A 17,108-nucleotide genomic window follows, 5' to 3' on the forward strand; every position below is an offset into this window, starting at 1 on the left:
TTTGCAATCACAAGAGAGAATCAACTTGTATTCGTCAGCGCTTTTCGTCTCAGTGTGATACTGAAACGTTAAAATACTCATAATCTCTATCAACATTTTTCGCAAAATTTTGCTTTTTGATGTGTTTTACTGATAAATTTAGCTGTATTTTTAACAAGTAACAACATGAAACTTTTTTTATGTTGCATATTGTCAGATAATACTGTCATTACATGGGCAGATGGTTGTTTCGATATAAAATGCTGTGTTCGATGATTTTGTTTTGAGAATTGAATTGCTCATTGATTCCTGTTGAAAAGCATTTACATAATTATGTATATGTTCATTCATGATGTAGACTCGATAATAAATTGCATAATTAAAAGGTATTACAAAGTAGTGATGAACTTCTGTAGCTTATATTCTTACTTTTTTAGGTATCAGTTTATCCCTCAGATAGTCAACTAGTATAAATATAATTAATACTTTGTTAAACTGATTTTTATACGAGTCATTTTTCACAGCTGGCTGATATGGGAAAGTTTTTACAAGAACAATTTCCACGAATTGATTTTACTTAAACTTTTCATAAATGAATATTTACATATTTTCAAACATATGGCAAAATAAAATCAATAGGTCGCTAATTCACAAGGTATTAGTTAGAATCCATATTACATTTATTCTTATTGTATATTAATATGTGAGTATTTTGAAATATTTGAATCAAATTTCAAAACATATCTAATGTCAAACATTAACCATACGAAAGAGAGTAGCGCAGACACTTAATACACGGTATATGATAAATTTCATGCACATGTCTGCTAAAGTGCAGAACTCTCTTAAATGTTGAGGACATTTGGCCATTTATAGTGAATAAAAAAAAAATGGGCCGAAGTATAACACCTACATTAAATATATTCCGTAATAATGCATCTTATTTCGGAAAATCTACTTGTAATGTCTGAATTTACTGACGAAATAAATTTACATTTAAAATCTATGTTCATGTCTCATAAATCAGCAGTGGCTTTGATAAGCCTTTTATACTGACCAGGACTACAGAAACTTCTCACGCAGAGTGAATTTATAAAGCAATGTAAAGTTAGTGTTCAATAACGGCAAGGACAGACGGACTGGCATATTACACTACCAATGTCACATTCACAAAAATGTTTTGGTTAGTGTAACATGCCGATCCGTCTGTATAGCTAAGTGAAATAAATTAAGCTAATAATTCCACGTGATACATGTTAAACTAAACAGCAATATATTTCAACGAGGCCTTTGGCATTTTACTTGAAATTTCCCGATTAAACTATTGATATCGCGATATATTGGAATTTTCCTTGCGATTTCACGATTAAACTATTGGCATCGCAATATGTTGGAAATTCTGTTGAGATTTCCCTGTTCAACTATTGGCATTTCTCTTCAAGTATTGATATCATGATATATATGTATTTCCCTTGAGATTCCCAGTCAATTTTTTTCATACCGAGGCATATATATTTCAAACAAAACTATTCATACCAAGGGATATTGGCATTTCTCTTGATATACCCATCCATACTTACAGACAGAGTTATTCTGGTAATTCCCGGAAGGTTTAAAACATTGCAATATCAGACCAAATGATATTTACAAGCTGCGATGTCTACACCTTAATAACACATACATATTTAAACAGTAGTCGTTTACGCAAAGTTGGTTTCACATATTGAACAGTTTACGTAACACATCCTTTCAAATCATTGAAAATAAAGTTAATTATTATACAAGTGCGACAGATGCTAGATATAGAACAATTTAGAATATTTTATGTCTATTTAATTAATACATATGTTTTATATACTTATTTAGTGCAACAGCTGCAAATTATTTATGTTATTACTCATGTAAAGTGTTGCAATGGCATATCAATGATCAGTCTATTACACAAATGTACTTACACCATCAAACTTTAGGAATACCTTTTCTAAATGAATTCAAGCAACATTGTATTGACTAATTTCTCTCTTAGAACTTCTTATTATTTAGTAATTATATTGTGACATGCGTGATCAAATGACTGAATGACCGATTTCTTATCCAGATTGTTCTTGTAAAATTCAGTTTGCAATCTCCTTCACTATTTGACATGATTTTTTTTTCTCATCTATATGAAATTACGTTAGGGTAAATACCGCTTGCAACTAAAATGTATGTTTTTAGCGTTTCTTTATTAGTGAAATTATATAAAAATACTAATAAATGCTTAAGCATTTCCTAGAAATCGCACTGATGTTCCTAGGTCTAACTAAAATGATCCCTGAGCCTTTCCTAGAATCGCAAAGATGGTCCGGGCCCAAGTTAAAAATAAGTTAAAAACTAAAATAACCCATAAGGCCAGATGGTCCGTAGTGAGATAATTTCATTGTTTTTTTCATTATCTGTAAACCTTAAGGAATGTATCAAAACCATGTGTGCATTGTAACTTAAAATCATCGGTGAAAGCATCGATAACCATTAGTGTCTATATTTCTTTTCCCAATGGTCATTCTAAATGCCACTCTTTGGCATTTGATGCTGATTTAAGTAGATCTTATTATTTTTGCATTATGTTCTGTCTTCTGTCAGACATTATCTTCTATTATTACATGTGTACCTATTAATAGTAAAAACTTGAGCTGGAAATGTTTATGTTGTTGAACCACTTCATGCATTATCACATTATTATAACTGGCAATGAATTTAGCGCGAGACTTTAACGCCCGTAAAGAGGAATGACTGTATCATGTTTCACAGAGGAGGCTAAATAGCTAATAGTTTTAAGTTTTAAAAATCTGTTGCATAGTGTCATATACCTTTCGTGAACTAAATTACTTTCGATTCCAAACTATACTATAAAGAAAAAATTTGAAAGTACTCTTTTCTGTAAATACAATTGTATTTATACAGTCGATATTTATAAAATAAAATACCGCAGTATAAACATATTATGTCAGTAGATGATGGTACCATCAAATCGCAAACCAAACTTTTCTTACTATATCATATCTCATTTTGTAATTTGTCGTTGAATAAAATCATTGTTTAAAGTTCAGATGCGAAGGAATTATATCACGAGGGCGCACCAAGAGTGATACTAGTATAATAATTTGCATCTGAACAGCAAACAATGAATTCATTCCAGAGCAAGTCACTAAATGAGATGTATTATTTCGATTCTAACACGTTACTAATCAAAGCCTTGAAATGTCTGATGGTTGCGGGTTTTTGGTAGATTTATTTCTGTTTAAATGCCAGTCTTTGAATAGACATGAATGAGAAACAAATACAAATTTAATGTGCCTCATATCTAAGATGAACCTGACCCAGCTTGTGATGAAACCATGGGCTGGAATACTTTATCATTGAGAGATCTTATATAATCTAAATGGTCAGTGTGAGTGCATACATGTTGAATAAGAACTGCTTGTTCATTGATAATTCATCCGCATTGTTCATGAATGGGACTATTTTGTGTAGCACATGAACATCCTTTGGATGTGATTCGGAATAAAATAAAGATGCTATGAGTGTCAGAAATACACTAACTTTGGTAGCGGGATAAACCCGCAACCAAAAATGTACATCCTTGACGAAATCCATCAAATAATTGCCTGTTTTCTACTGGTTTCTTTTCCATCGCGCCGCTATACCGTTTTACGCCATGACGTAATAATTGTGACGTAGGAAAAATGTATTGTTGTATAATAACGCACAATTGTCAGCCTCTTTGTGTTTAAAAGTAAAATGAATTGGATCGTGTTAGATAAATCTATATAGCAGTACTTTATAGAACGCCTTGTGAAACGTACTCAAAGTGCATCACAACCCAAGATTATTACGGGCAATGTCCGGAAAACTGTAATTAAACAGTAATCAAACAGCACGACCAATCGACAATCCTTCTTTCACCATGTATTCAGTAAGCACCGCAGGATGTTGGAAATTGGCTGATGACATTTCGACAAATTCGACACTTCTTGTCAAAAGTCACTTAGATTAGAAACGATTAATTCAGTGTCAAGTTTGTATACTTGCACATAAGGAACTGACGAAACTGTTCTGAATGTTTCTTGTCAGCCGATACGTTTATAAGATTCTCGAAGCAAGAATTGCTTCATTTCAAATTGGTTGTTACGGACGATTTTGAAAAGAGCAATTTACTTGACTAAGAACTACTTGTTTTCGACGGAATAAATCAAATATTGGTGCAATTAAGTTTTTTATCTGATAGCAAATTTAACAGGTTCAGCTACCGCTTAATTATAGAGTGTATTCAAAGCATGCAATAATAAAATTAATAAGTATTCTTTCTGGTTTCAAGCATTTAAGTGGTTTACCTACATGTGTGAAAGCGGTTTTAACTCATTTCAGTTTCATTTATTTGATATTCTAATTGCCTACCATTTTATCTAATCTATAAAATCGTTCGTAAGTATGATAGTATGTAGAATTTATTTTTCGGTTGAACATGATACAAAAAATTAGAAAGTTATTTTGTTATTTATCATGGTCTGTTGTTTTCTAATTTGCCTTGTTTTTATTCTGTTTATTCTCACCCGTTATATTACAAAAGGTTAATGTAAAACAGCATGTGCCTGGTATATACCTTGTGTTTTATAAGTTGTCACTGAAGTTGTACTGTGCTTCATGACTGAAAACAGGTGCGATACTAATTCAAAGTCAGTTCATAAAACTGTGGCTAGAAATATAACTCTGTGATTCGTATTGTAAAAACTCGTCGTTCATGATTGGGGGATGAAATATTTGCATTTTAACGAAGTATTAAATACAATTTATCTGACATCAGAAACAGAACGTAAAAACTGAGATAAAACTAATTTAAACATGTTAATGTTTATGTCATTTCAAATGCGCCTCTGACGCTTTTGCAATTTTGATTAAAAATATGTTATTTACATGGGCGTTTTCAAAAATGTCATATACAGATGTGTATTTAATTTAACAGACTATGATTTATAGCAAATTTTGAGAGTCTAAATTCCCACAATATTACACAGTTACTTTACATTATCAAATTAAGTTTACTGCTCCGGGTTACTATTCGAATAATTGAAAGATTCGGAAAATTGTACTTTCGAAGATGACTGTAATAATAATTTCAAGCAATTAAAGGCGGCTACCTTCAGCTGCTATCTAATGGTGAATGTCACGATTTTAAATTTCAGTTTGTCTGGCGAGGCATAAGATATTTTTCAAACATACTAATATATTAGTAATATTAAGAAGTCTGATTGTTCATGGCATGTGCACATCGAGACAGTATTCTAACTAAATAACAAGCATCAGGCTATTACAATTAGTTTGATGATCAGGATAGCTTGCGCTTTGACAAATAACATGATGTCTAAAACCCACTATTTCTTATTTTTCGTGCGAGATATTAAATATTCATGTAATATCAACGTATCATACATTTGTAAAAAAGCAGCTTACGCGCATAGAATAATTAAGATTTTACAATGCTGTTATCAGGCATGTTTAAACAACTACCACAATGAAGCATGCTTGAAGCAAAAATGTAGTACGACTGTTTGGAAAAATGCTTTTGATATATAAATAGTTTATTTATTTAAGTATAGTTTTTATAGTAAAACAAAGACATGCAAAGTCACATTTGAAAGGAATAGGAAGACGGTCAGTTAGCAAAGAACTACTTTTCCCCGTGTGTTGTATGACGCTGGTTTGTCGAATGTCGCCCATGTTTCGACTGACACCATTTGTCGGCTGCGCCCATCGGTCGACTGACGCCCATCTGTAGGATGACGCCCATGTGTCAACTTACGTCAGGTATTGGTTGACTCTCGCCCATCAGTCCGTTGAATTGATGCTCACGTGCCGGCTAACTCTTTTATACGAATAAGGACAAAAAGATTTATTTGATATAAACACAAATATACAATTAATTAGATTATCTAAGATTTTGGTATGTTGTTTCATATTATATATGACGGTACTGGTTACACATCGATTGACTTACCATCAGTTTTCGTGAGCGGTATTAAACATAGAGAGTTTGTAAACGACATATCGTTCAACATGTTTCTCAATTAAGGCTACAAAATGGACATTTCTGTATTATTATGACTAAGCCACGGTAAACTATAACATGTATGTAAATTTATCAACTGTTTGATAAGAGTGAATGTGTCATATTCACAAAAACACGCGGGGTACTCACTGGAATGTCTAACAACTTTTTTGTTGTTTTTCGCTTTGCCGTTCCATGCGAGCCATTCCATGAGATGCGTGTTATACAAACGTGTTTGTAATTCACATTTTGCATGAATTAGATTCGAATAATATGGGACAAAATACGTTCTTCGAACTACAACTCACTCAAAACACAGTCTGAGTCTCGACATGAGTCTCTAGGCAAGAGGATGAAATACAAACAGTACCAACTGCGACCGGTGATCAAATATTTGTTTGTATTTAAAACATTGGTACGATAAGGTATTGATGTTAGGAAATGAAGTCTTTAAAATTCTATTTGGTTTTCAATAAGAAAAAGGCATCTGCATTTCTGGGATTGGAAGTTCATCGTTCTTGATAAAACAATTTCTTTATGTAGATGCATTCGTCCATGGGTCAGTGTCACAGACTTAAATACATGTTTGTAAATGTCTAGCTGACATTGCAAAGACATGGGAATTTTCTGTAAATGCCTCATATGTTTGCTTTATTTAACGTTTATGTTTTAATCTATATAATAAAATAAAATATATGTTTATATTGTATGTAGATTTAACAGTACAAGCTAAATATCTTACGTATGTTTAACGGTGCTGAAACATTATACATGTATTACAATATTATTTTCTGTATGTCAAAGTATTTCTTCTATAAAACAGAAACACTAAATAAAAACAAGTGTTGTTATATCTTCTAGCCCTTTTTGATCACTGTTAACATGATTAAGCTCGGCTGTATAATTTATCTGTATGTCGAATTCTGCCGTAGCCAGTGCTAGGGGGCGTGAGGGGGTGGGGGTTGCATTACATTAGCCTTTCAGGAACAGACTCAGTCAAACCGAGTCTGCTATTTTATGCTTAATTACGTTGTATGCTTCAAAATTACAAAATTAATTTCATTCATAGCTTTTTGTGAAATGAGCAATGCAATATTGGGAACATTTGAGGAAATATTCAAGTTTGCTTCCTTTTCTGTTGGCAGAACGCGATAATAAGCTTCATGTATTTGTTTTAAATATTTTCTATAGAATAAGGTAATTATTGAATGTTATTGTTATAAGGTTCTTCCTCACACGATTGTGAAATTTATTGCCGCTTGTATTTTAATCAGTAAAGTAATCATTTTCATTCTGTTAATAATCATTGAAATTAAATGGAAATTTTGAATTAATTCTGTTATTGAAGTGTTACAATAAGAGAATTGTTTTCTCACAGATGCAAGATCATAACAATGGTATTACTTTTAGGAACGACTGAAAATGTGCTACTATTTTTAGGTACGTGCTTTGAGCGTTGAAGCAAGACGCAGGCTAAGTATCATAAAAAGACTTAGATTTGTTATAGAAATATCAGATTTCATTCTTTATTGGTAAAGCATATTTTGAAACTGTAATCTTATCTTACTTGGATGCCAAAGCACACTCCATAACTGTTATATATTCAGGTTGGACAAAGCAGGAAAATGAAATGAAAATTGTTGATTTCAACATTTTTGAAACCATGGAAACATTACTAGACTTCTTCTAGAGATGGTACTTAAGGCTACATATTCAACGACAACAACAACAACTCAAGTGCAAAACTGAAGCGCATATCGCTTATCTCACGCTAGCAATATTTCAACATAACACCGTAAGTAAAAACGGGAACTTTTGACAGCAAAGCAGCTTCGTTATTTTGATGGATTAGCTAAAGAAAGGTGACTGTCATTTCTTTTTAACTATCACAGCCATTTGATTTATACTAAAGAATGACTGCATTATATTAACAAAAATTTCTGTAACAGCAGATTCCGCAAGGTAAATGCGATTCCGCACGCCTCAGTCAATATGTAAATTAGGTACATTTGTAAACACAAGGTGCGCGTCATCAAAAGTGAAACAACTTCTTTCGGCACAGTTTTTGGTATGGCTTTGGTGTGACCATCAGATAGAATATACATTTTTATATCGCTTTGTTTTTAACTCATACATTTTGAGGCCTTGATTATTCTTGGCAAACGAATTTTGTAAAATGTTGAGGGATTCGATGTCGTAAACTTTTTAAAATCTATTTATATTTTTTCTCACAAATAATGCTTACTTTCCTATAACTGTAAACGTAAGAAATGAATTGTGATTAAGAATGGGTATGAAATATAGTATGCTGTTTAAAGTACACGTGGATGCCTTTGACACCCACACAGCCTCATGATTTGCATTTGCTGACAACAGTTTATTTCAGAATGGTTGCGCAACGCTCGATAAGAAAATGGATTTACTATTTTCATTTCAGAATCGTTTTTGAGCAAATCTTCGACAGCAAGAAGGGCTGATTACGAAAAGGAGTCCGGGGTAATTTCTTTCATTTTTATCTCTTAATCGGATGAATAAAGAAAGCGCACTACAATGATAGTACGGCTCATTTTATTGACAATTTTGGTTTCTATACAAAACGGGTAACATTATTTCTAACTCTAAATACATGTACAGTATAAATTGTTTTTAACTTCATTTTTTTCGCAATCAAGATATCTCTAATAAATATTTTAATTAAATTATGAGTAGTCCAAGCCGAACAGACATCTATCCTAAAATAATTGTTGCTCAGTTCGATGATTATAATGTATATTATACATATATTTGTAAGTAGTTTCAATTGAAAGATATGAAAATGATTCTGTGAGTGCCTTTTATGCAAATTCTATTTACAAAAAAAAACGCGTTATACATGATAGTATACAACAGCGAAGCCATGGCCTCCCAGTCTCCTAAAAACTTACAATTTTGTAAGCCTAGAATTGAAACATCAGTAATTTAGTCAAACTTAAAGGGTCGCTTCGCTCGCAAAACTAAGTGTCAACAGCTTTTATTTTTGCTGAAGTAATGGAACGAACAGCTATAAATAACGAAAACTGTTAACTGTTTAATTGCTTTTTTGGAATACTTTCAAATTTAAAAGATGACATCGTGCCAAATATTGTTGCTCAAACTATATCAAATAAATGCCAGACTGCACCATTTGAGGTATACATGTACTAGGCAAATCTTTCCGATAGTGCATGCACATGAACCCTTTGGAAACGCGGCCAATTTAGCTAAAACCTTGATCCTTACTACTACAGTATGCAAATTACTTTAATAACCGTCCAGTAATTTAGAAAGATGCCCCCGTAGCCTATGGATTCATAACGCTGATTTCAAATTATTTGCCTGTTACCGCTTTGGGTTCGAAACCTAGCTTTGGGTGTAGACTTTTTTCATGTGAGGACGCTATTGGTTAACGGAACATCGGTGGGAATATTCAGGCACCCGCCCTTGCCTGAATACTGTAAGGGCACCATGGCTCTTCATTCACCATGAAAAGCAAAGATAAGCGCCATAATGACCCCAACTATACCAAATAAAATAGCGCGAAAGTTTTAAAACAATCCAACTATAAATAAAAATGTAAATAAGATTTTACAAGATACGTGTCAAAAATGTTTGCCATTTACTACTTTGATGATAATATGCTCAGAGTAATCAAGCTACTTTGAAATAATAAATAGTTCACATTACTACCCTCGAGAGTTCTACAGACTGGTGTATTCTATGAAAGGTATTGTGTTATATGTCATAAGAAATGTAGAAAAAAAGCTTGATATAGAAAAGGTACATCAAGCGGTAGACAGAATCACCGATCTTCGATAAACCCACAGTACAAATCATTCCAATAATACGTTGATCCATTTGTCGACCAAAATGGTGGAGACGTCGACTTTAAACTGTTCAATTAAAAAACCATTCATCATTCATTATGATATATAAAAATAAAGACGCATCCTAAATTTCAGATTTACTTGACAACTGAAGATCTAGAGAATGAATTTAAAGCGATGGAGCTCAATGAAGATGGACAAAAGCTTTTTAGATTTGCGATGCGTACCGTAGCTGAAGAAAATATGAGGAGTAGAATATTTGATGTTGAACTTATTGTTTATCTTGCTCACAATAGTAAAGTTACTATTAGTAAAGGAGATCCAAAACAAAAACTGATCATACTCCTTGATGAGAAAAACGAACCCATCTTTAGATGGGAAATTAAAACCAGCTCTACAAGCTCTTTAAGCTACCGCTAATACATCAGCACTGTTATCAGAACTCATGTAGTCTAATTAAACATACCAAAATGTATCAAAAGACAGGATTAAGTTGAAAATTGTAGTTGTTATATAATTCAGCTCCGAGTACGATTCCAGATAAACAGCCTATATGTATATTGAATGTAATGAAATAAAGAGTTCTGTTACCGTCCATTAAGGAACTAGTCACAAACCTCTACACCTGACTGGTATCTGCCTGCTTGCTTCAGAACACATACTTGAAATGACCACTGTCTTAAGATGTTTGAGCGGTCCCTCAACTCGAAAATCCATTTTCCTTGCTATTACAATATGAAAGACATGATACTTCACTTATTTGACGTACCTAGGTGGTTACTGGCATGAACAAATCTACTCATTACATCCTTATAGTGCTATCAATAATCACTTCAAACACCAATGTCGATCACTTAATAGCCTGAACGTAATGTCTTGATATTGACATAGAACGTTGCGTTTCTATAAACGGCTTTAGTGCAAGAACCGATTTTTGGCAAGTGTTTGGAACGTCAATCTCAGTATGCAGTTAGTTACATGTATGTAATATGTTTTGAAGTACGCAGACATAAAGTTACCATATTTGATAAACTACTTCATATATAAGGAGTGTTTTAAATGAAATACCTTATAAGCTACGATACCGTTATTAACCAGTTTATTTAATCTGTAATCTAACGAATGCACATTTTTAGCTCGACTTTTCATAGAATAGTAGAGCTATTGGACTCGCCTATGCGTCGGCGTCCGCGTCGGCGTCCGCGTCCCGATTTGGTTAAGTTTTTGTATGTAAGCTGGTATCTCAGCAACCACTTGTGGGAATGCAATTGAAACTTCACATACTTATTCACTGTGATAAACTAACTTACACTGCACAGGTTCCATAACTCTATTTTGCTTTTTTACAAAATTATGCCCCTTTTTTTGACTTAGAAATATTTGGTTAAGGTTTTGTATGTAAGCTGGTATCTCAGTACTCACAAATGGGAATGGATTGAAACTTCACACACTTATTTACTGTGATAAACTGACTTACACTGCACAGGTTCCATAACTCTATTTTGCTTTTTTCAAAATTATGCCCCATTTTTGACTTAGAAATATTTGGTTAAGGTTTTATATGTAAGCTGGTATCTCAGTACTCACTAATGGGAATGGATTGAAACTTCACACACTAGTTCACTGTCATGATCTGACATGCACAAAACAGGTCCCATAACTCTATTTTGCTTTTTTACAAAATTATGCCCCTTTTTCAACATAGAAATTTTTGGTTAAGTTTTTGTATGTAAGCTGGTATCTCAGTATCCACTAATGGGAAAGGATTGAAACTTCACACACTTGTTCACTGTCATGTTATGACATGCAGTGCAAGGGGTCAATAACTCAACTTCGCATTTTACAAAATTCTGCCCCTTTTTCAACTAAGGAGTTTTTGGTTAAATTCTTAATATGTAAGCAAGTATCTCAGTACCCGCTAATGGGAATGGATTGAAACTTCACACACTTGTCCACTGTCATGAGCTGATAAGCATATGCAGGTTGCATAACCCTATTTTGCTTTTTTACTAAATTATGCCCCTTTTTCGACTTTCGTATTCATTCAATCGACAAGGCTGTTGAATAGTCGAGCGTTGCTGTCCTACGACAGCTCTTGTTTATTTGGGAAATAGACTTTAGTTCTGCATGCTTTGTTGGCAAATAAAACACGGTTTTGAGTTCAGATGCGTAGTAACCTAATCACGAAGGCCGAAGGCCTGAGTGATTAATTACGACGATCTGAACAAAAACAAAAACGTGTTTCATTCGCCACCAAAGCACGCAAAACTAAAATCTATGTCCATTCTAACACGTTTGAATTACACCAGGTCTGGAATAAAATGCGGTTTTAAATACGAGGGAGTAAACCGGAATAGATAAAAGTTGGTCATTTTGCGAAACGTGTTCTAATCAACAACACAATACACGGTAAAATCCTTCTATGTTTATATAAAGAAAAACTTATAAATGTTAGAACTAAATTTGGATATTGACAAAATGTTTGCATTTATTTTTCGTACAAACTGTCTGGTACACTGCTTTCGGAGTGAGTATGGTTATAAAGAAATCTGAACTGGTCAACCAATCAAACGACTTGACCGGACAATATGATTACTTGCTAAGCATGACTATATTCTCGCGTAACTTTGAACGTACAGAAAGCTCTAACATTTTCGTTATTTGTCTCAGTGAATATCATTTTTGTACCTTTTCACTTCGTATTTACTACATAATGGAGTACGCAATATCATAAGTAACTATTTTTGATTTGTTAGATAAACAAACAAATGTCACTGTTTCGCACGTAAGGTTCCCTGATGTATACAACAGTCTAAAGTTAAATGTAGACTGTATATAGTTTTAGCTCGGTGATAAGAAACAAAAAGTACAGAAAGTGCCTGTTTCAAAAGTTCCTTTACTGGATGCATTTTACTTTTAATTAGCCTACTACAGATGTATGTGGTCTGTAGTCAAAACCGTATATAATTTCTGTATAATCTTATTTAAAACAAAACATAACAAAATTGCTTGCACACCATCTCTTTCAAAACACAGTTATAAATAATCCATTGCCAGCATGTAATTAAGAAGTAAGAAAGAATAGTTGTTATTACACAATAAAATCGTCAGAAAATATGCTAATTATCTATTTAATCTGCCCAGTACAATAGTATCAACAGGAAATATAGTTTCAATAAACATTAGCCGTACAGGAAAACGGTACATAGCGAGATGATTAAATGGATTGCATTAGGAAATGATAATTACTAACATTTTCAACAAATATACTCGAAATTTATATCATGCATCGTTCAATGAATTGACGAGAAGAAACCAAGTAAGTTTAATTTTTAATTCAAAGCTTTTTCGCTTAATTCTTTTGTCTTTTATTTCACTGTTATAATGAAAATATTGTGCTGTGACTGATATATATATAAATTTGACGCGAAATAGAAGCAAAACAGCATTGAAAGGATATACCATTCAATTGAATAAAGTACTTCTAACTGAATAAAGTACTTCTAATTACTTCCCGTTATTGCTTGCAAATGAAGAAGACCACCATATAGTTTGGAACAGTCACGATCGATAATTTCGTTGAAGAAACTGTGCCAACATACAGCGATCCTCGATTATAGCACATTTACATATGGCAAGAATCTTATTTTAAGTGAATATCTTCATAATCGGAGTACTGCAGCTGTGTCAATCTGTTGCTAAATTAACAGATTCTCATTTCGAAATAATTTTAAGTTAAAATGACAGACAGGAAATGTCTACTCGTGCGGTAACAGCCCAGACTAGGAAATCAATAGTGTCATAAATGTTCGTGAATAAAAAAATTTACACTTTACCTTATTAGTCCCCTACTGGTTGAAAAACAGTTTCGGGGACTATAGGAATGCGCTTTTTCGTCCGTCATTCCGTCCGTCCGTCCGCAATTTCGTGTCCGGTCCATTACTCTGTTACCATGCAGGGATTTTAATATTACTTGGCACAAATGTTTCCCATGATGAGACGACATGTCATGCGCAAAATCCAGACCCCTTGCTTAAAGGTCAAGGTCACAATTGGAGGTCAAATGTCAACAGGGTTTTTTTCCTGTCCGGTCCATAACTCTGCCATCCATGAAAGGACTTTACTAATACTTAGCACAAACGTACCTCATAATAAGACAATGTGTCATGCACAATTTCAGACCCCTAGCTCAAGGTCAAGGTCACACTTGGCAGTCAGATATTAACATTGCATTAACAGTGTCTGTTTCGTGTCCGGCCTATAACTCTGTCATTCATTAAGGGATTTTAATATCACTTGGCACAAATGTTCCCCATGATGAGGCGACGTGTCAAGCGCAAATCCCGGAAGCCTGGCTCAGAGGTCAAGGTCAGAATTGGAGGTCAAATGTCAACATGACTTTTTTCCTGTGTGGTCCATAACTCTGCCGTCTATGAAGGGATCTTAATATTACTTGGCAAAAATGTTCCCCATGATGAGACGATGTGTCATGTGCAACCCCGGACCCCTAGCTCAAAGGTCGTCACAATTTTAGGTCAAAGGTTAATAGTTGTTTTTTTTTCCTGTCCGATTCAGAACTCTGTCATCCATCAAGGGATTTTAATATTACTTGGCATAAATGTTCCCATTGATGAGACGACATGTCACATGACACACAACACTCAGAACCCTAGCTTAAAGGTCCAGGTCACACTTTAGAGATCAAAGGTCAATGATACTTTTTTCCTGTCCGCTCTATAACTTTGTCATGCAAACCAGGATTTAAATATCACTCTGCACAAATATTCCCCTGGATGAGACAATGTGTCATGCGCAAAACCGTGGCCCTTAGCTGCAAGGTCAAGGTCACACTTGGAAGTCAAGGGCCAAAACGGTTTTTTTCCTGTCCAGTCTGTAACCGTTAAAGGGATTTTAATATTACTTGGCACAAATGTTTACTACCATGAGACGAAGTGTCATGCGCATGAACCTGCTCCCTAGGTTAAGGTCAAGGTCACACATAGAGGTCAAAGGTCAGATACAAGAATGACTTTGTCTGAAATATTTCTTCATCCTGCATGAAGGAATTACAATATAATTGGCATAAATGTTCACTATCATGAGACGGATTGTCATGCGCAAGAACCAGGTCTCCAGGTCTAAGGTCAAGGTCACAATTAAAGGTAAAAGGTCAAATTCAAAAATGACTTTGTCCGGAGCATTTCTTTTTATGCATGGAGGGATTTTGATGTAACTTGGCACAAATATTCACCATCATGAGGCACCCTTGTTCTTAGAATTACGTCTTTTTGTTTTTACTATAAATAGATTATATTGTAACTTATTTATTACTGGCCATAGGGCAAAATCGAGACCAGTTTTCTGTAGTACAACATGCATGTTACATCCAATTTTGTGGTGTATTTTGACTTTTTCTGTACCTGGTAAAGAGTCCCTTGTGGACTTACATTTTTTATAGATTTTTTTGTAGGATTAGTTTCCCTTTGTTGTTACTATAAATAACTTATATGATTATATGATACCTTTTTGATAATCGGCCAAAAGAATGCCATATGAAAACAACTGTAGGTTTTTATACATACAAATTTTTTATCCAAGTGTTTTGTTATAACATATTGTATACATACTACAATATTGTTTGTGCATCACTGACAAATATCAGTTCATTATGTTATACTGCAGTAGAGAAAATAAGGTGCCTTCCAGTAGGGGACCTTGTATTGTATTACAATACTTCGTTCACATGTTTTCTGAGAGATGTCTTCTTATTGTAATATTTTGACATGGTAAGTGAAATGTATATGAAAGTTTTATATGTGCTGTCCGAAGGACAACGCGTTCGTCCATTTAATAAGATTAGTGAGAGAAAAAGAATTGATATATTCGGAGAATGTTAGCGGGACAATGTGATTATTAAGGGGTAAAAAAATCTTAGAAACAATATCAGATATAAGTTAGTGTGAGGGATGGTAAAAGGGAATTTAAGAAATCATAAGAGATATACTTGTGATAAATGTAAACTGACTGGTGGAGAGGGAGAGGAGTATAATGGGTGTGACGTTGGGTAACAAGATGTGTGGATTGAGTTCTGTAGTGGAGTGGTGGTAAGAAGGAAATCGTTACTAAGCCATAGTAAAGGATATACGTGAAATTGAAAGCATGCCTTAAAACTTTGAGTAACACAAAAACAGACGCCTTGAGATACTTGAAGATTCTGAACTTTACGTAGATCAGTCATTATGTGATGTTTGATGATTAAAGGTGCATTAGTAAAGTAGATAAAGAGTATTGAGAAACTTGTCATAAAGGTTTAACCAGCACTGTTACAATATATACAGAGACGTAGGTCTTTGAGGTACCTGTCACTAAACCAAAAGGTATCTACTTCTTACTAAGATCAGTTTTTATGTGATCAGTCCTTATCGAATTGTTTAGAAAATTTAGCGAAATTCAAAAGCTTGCCATACAACTTTAACCAGCACCAATACACTCCTTGACCCCAGTGACCTTGCCTTTTAGGATACAAGACCCTGCTTTGCATGGTGTCTGCCCTGACCAAGAATGATAATGGAGGTAGTAGTTAGAGGATAGACTGAAACTGAGGAGTTTGTGTTAATACAAAAAATTGAATGCAACAGTGATGGCGACAACGTCGCCAGGGAAAGTATAATAGCCCTCCTTCGAATAGTCGAGCTAATAAATGCAGTAACTCATATCAATGGTTATGAACGTTATATTATACGACTTTTCTGCAATTAAATGATTGTTGGACAACTGCACTACTCAGACTTTTGGCTAAGCGTCCAGTTACCGAACATTTACAGTGGACGCTAGGCGTCAGCTTGCATCTAGAGCAGAGACTTGGTATCTACATACCTGACGCCTAGTTGTTTTGTAAAATGGGATTCAAATCATTGTAATCAAAGTGACATGTTTTGATATATAGGAGATTATGCATTACAACTTTAATCACACCAATCGTTTAAATGATTTAATATCATTCGCACTGTTTCATCAAGTGTTTGTTTGCAGTCACTTGAGCTGATATAGATTTTTTTCTTTGCAGTATCAATTGCAACAAATTGCACAAGCTCTGCTTAAAACCATTTTCCTAACAAAAGCGAACTTAAGAAGGGCATTTTAGTTGGTCTGTAGCAATTCATTCGTATGTAATAATTTTTGTCAGAGAAACATATGTTCAT

The 17,108-nt window shown here is 34.0% G+C and overlaps 1 long non-coding RNA gene across 1 annotated transcript; it reads left to right on the top strand.

Annotated features, from left to right (window-relative positions):
- Positions 1-8,499: 8,499 nt before the first annotated feature.
- Positions 8,500-13,021, top strand: LOC128557857 (uncharacterized). Its single transcript, XR_008371450.1, has 2 exons — positions 8,500-8,560; positions 10,042-13,021. It is a non-coding gene; the product is annotated as an uncharacterized LOC128557857 (long non-coding RNA).
- The last annotated feature ends 4,087 nt before the right edge of the window (positions 13,022-17,108 follow it).

Source organism: Mercenaria mercenaria, chromosome 6, assembly GCF_021730395.1.
Source record: "Mercenaria mercenaria strain notata chromosome 6, MADL_Memer_1, whole genome shotgun sequence".
Taxonomy (NCBI): domain Eukaryota; kingdom Metazoa; phylum Mollusca; class Bivalvia; order Venerida; family Veneridae; genus Mercenaria; species Mercenaria mercenaria.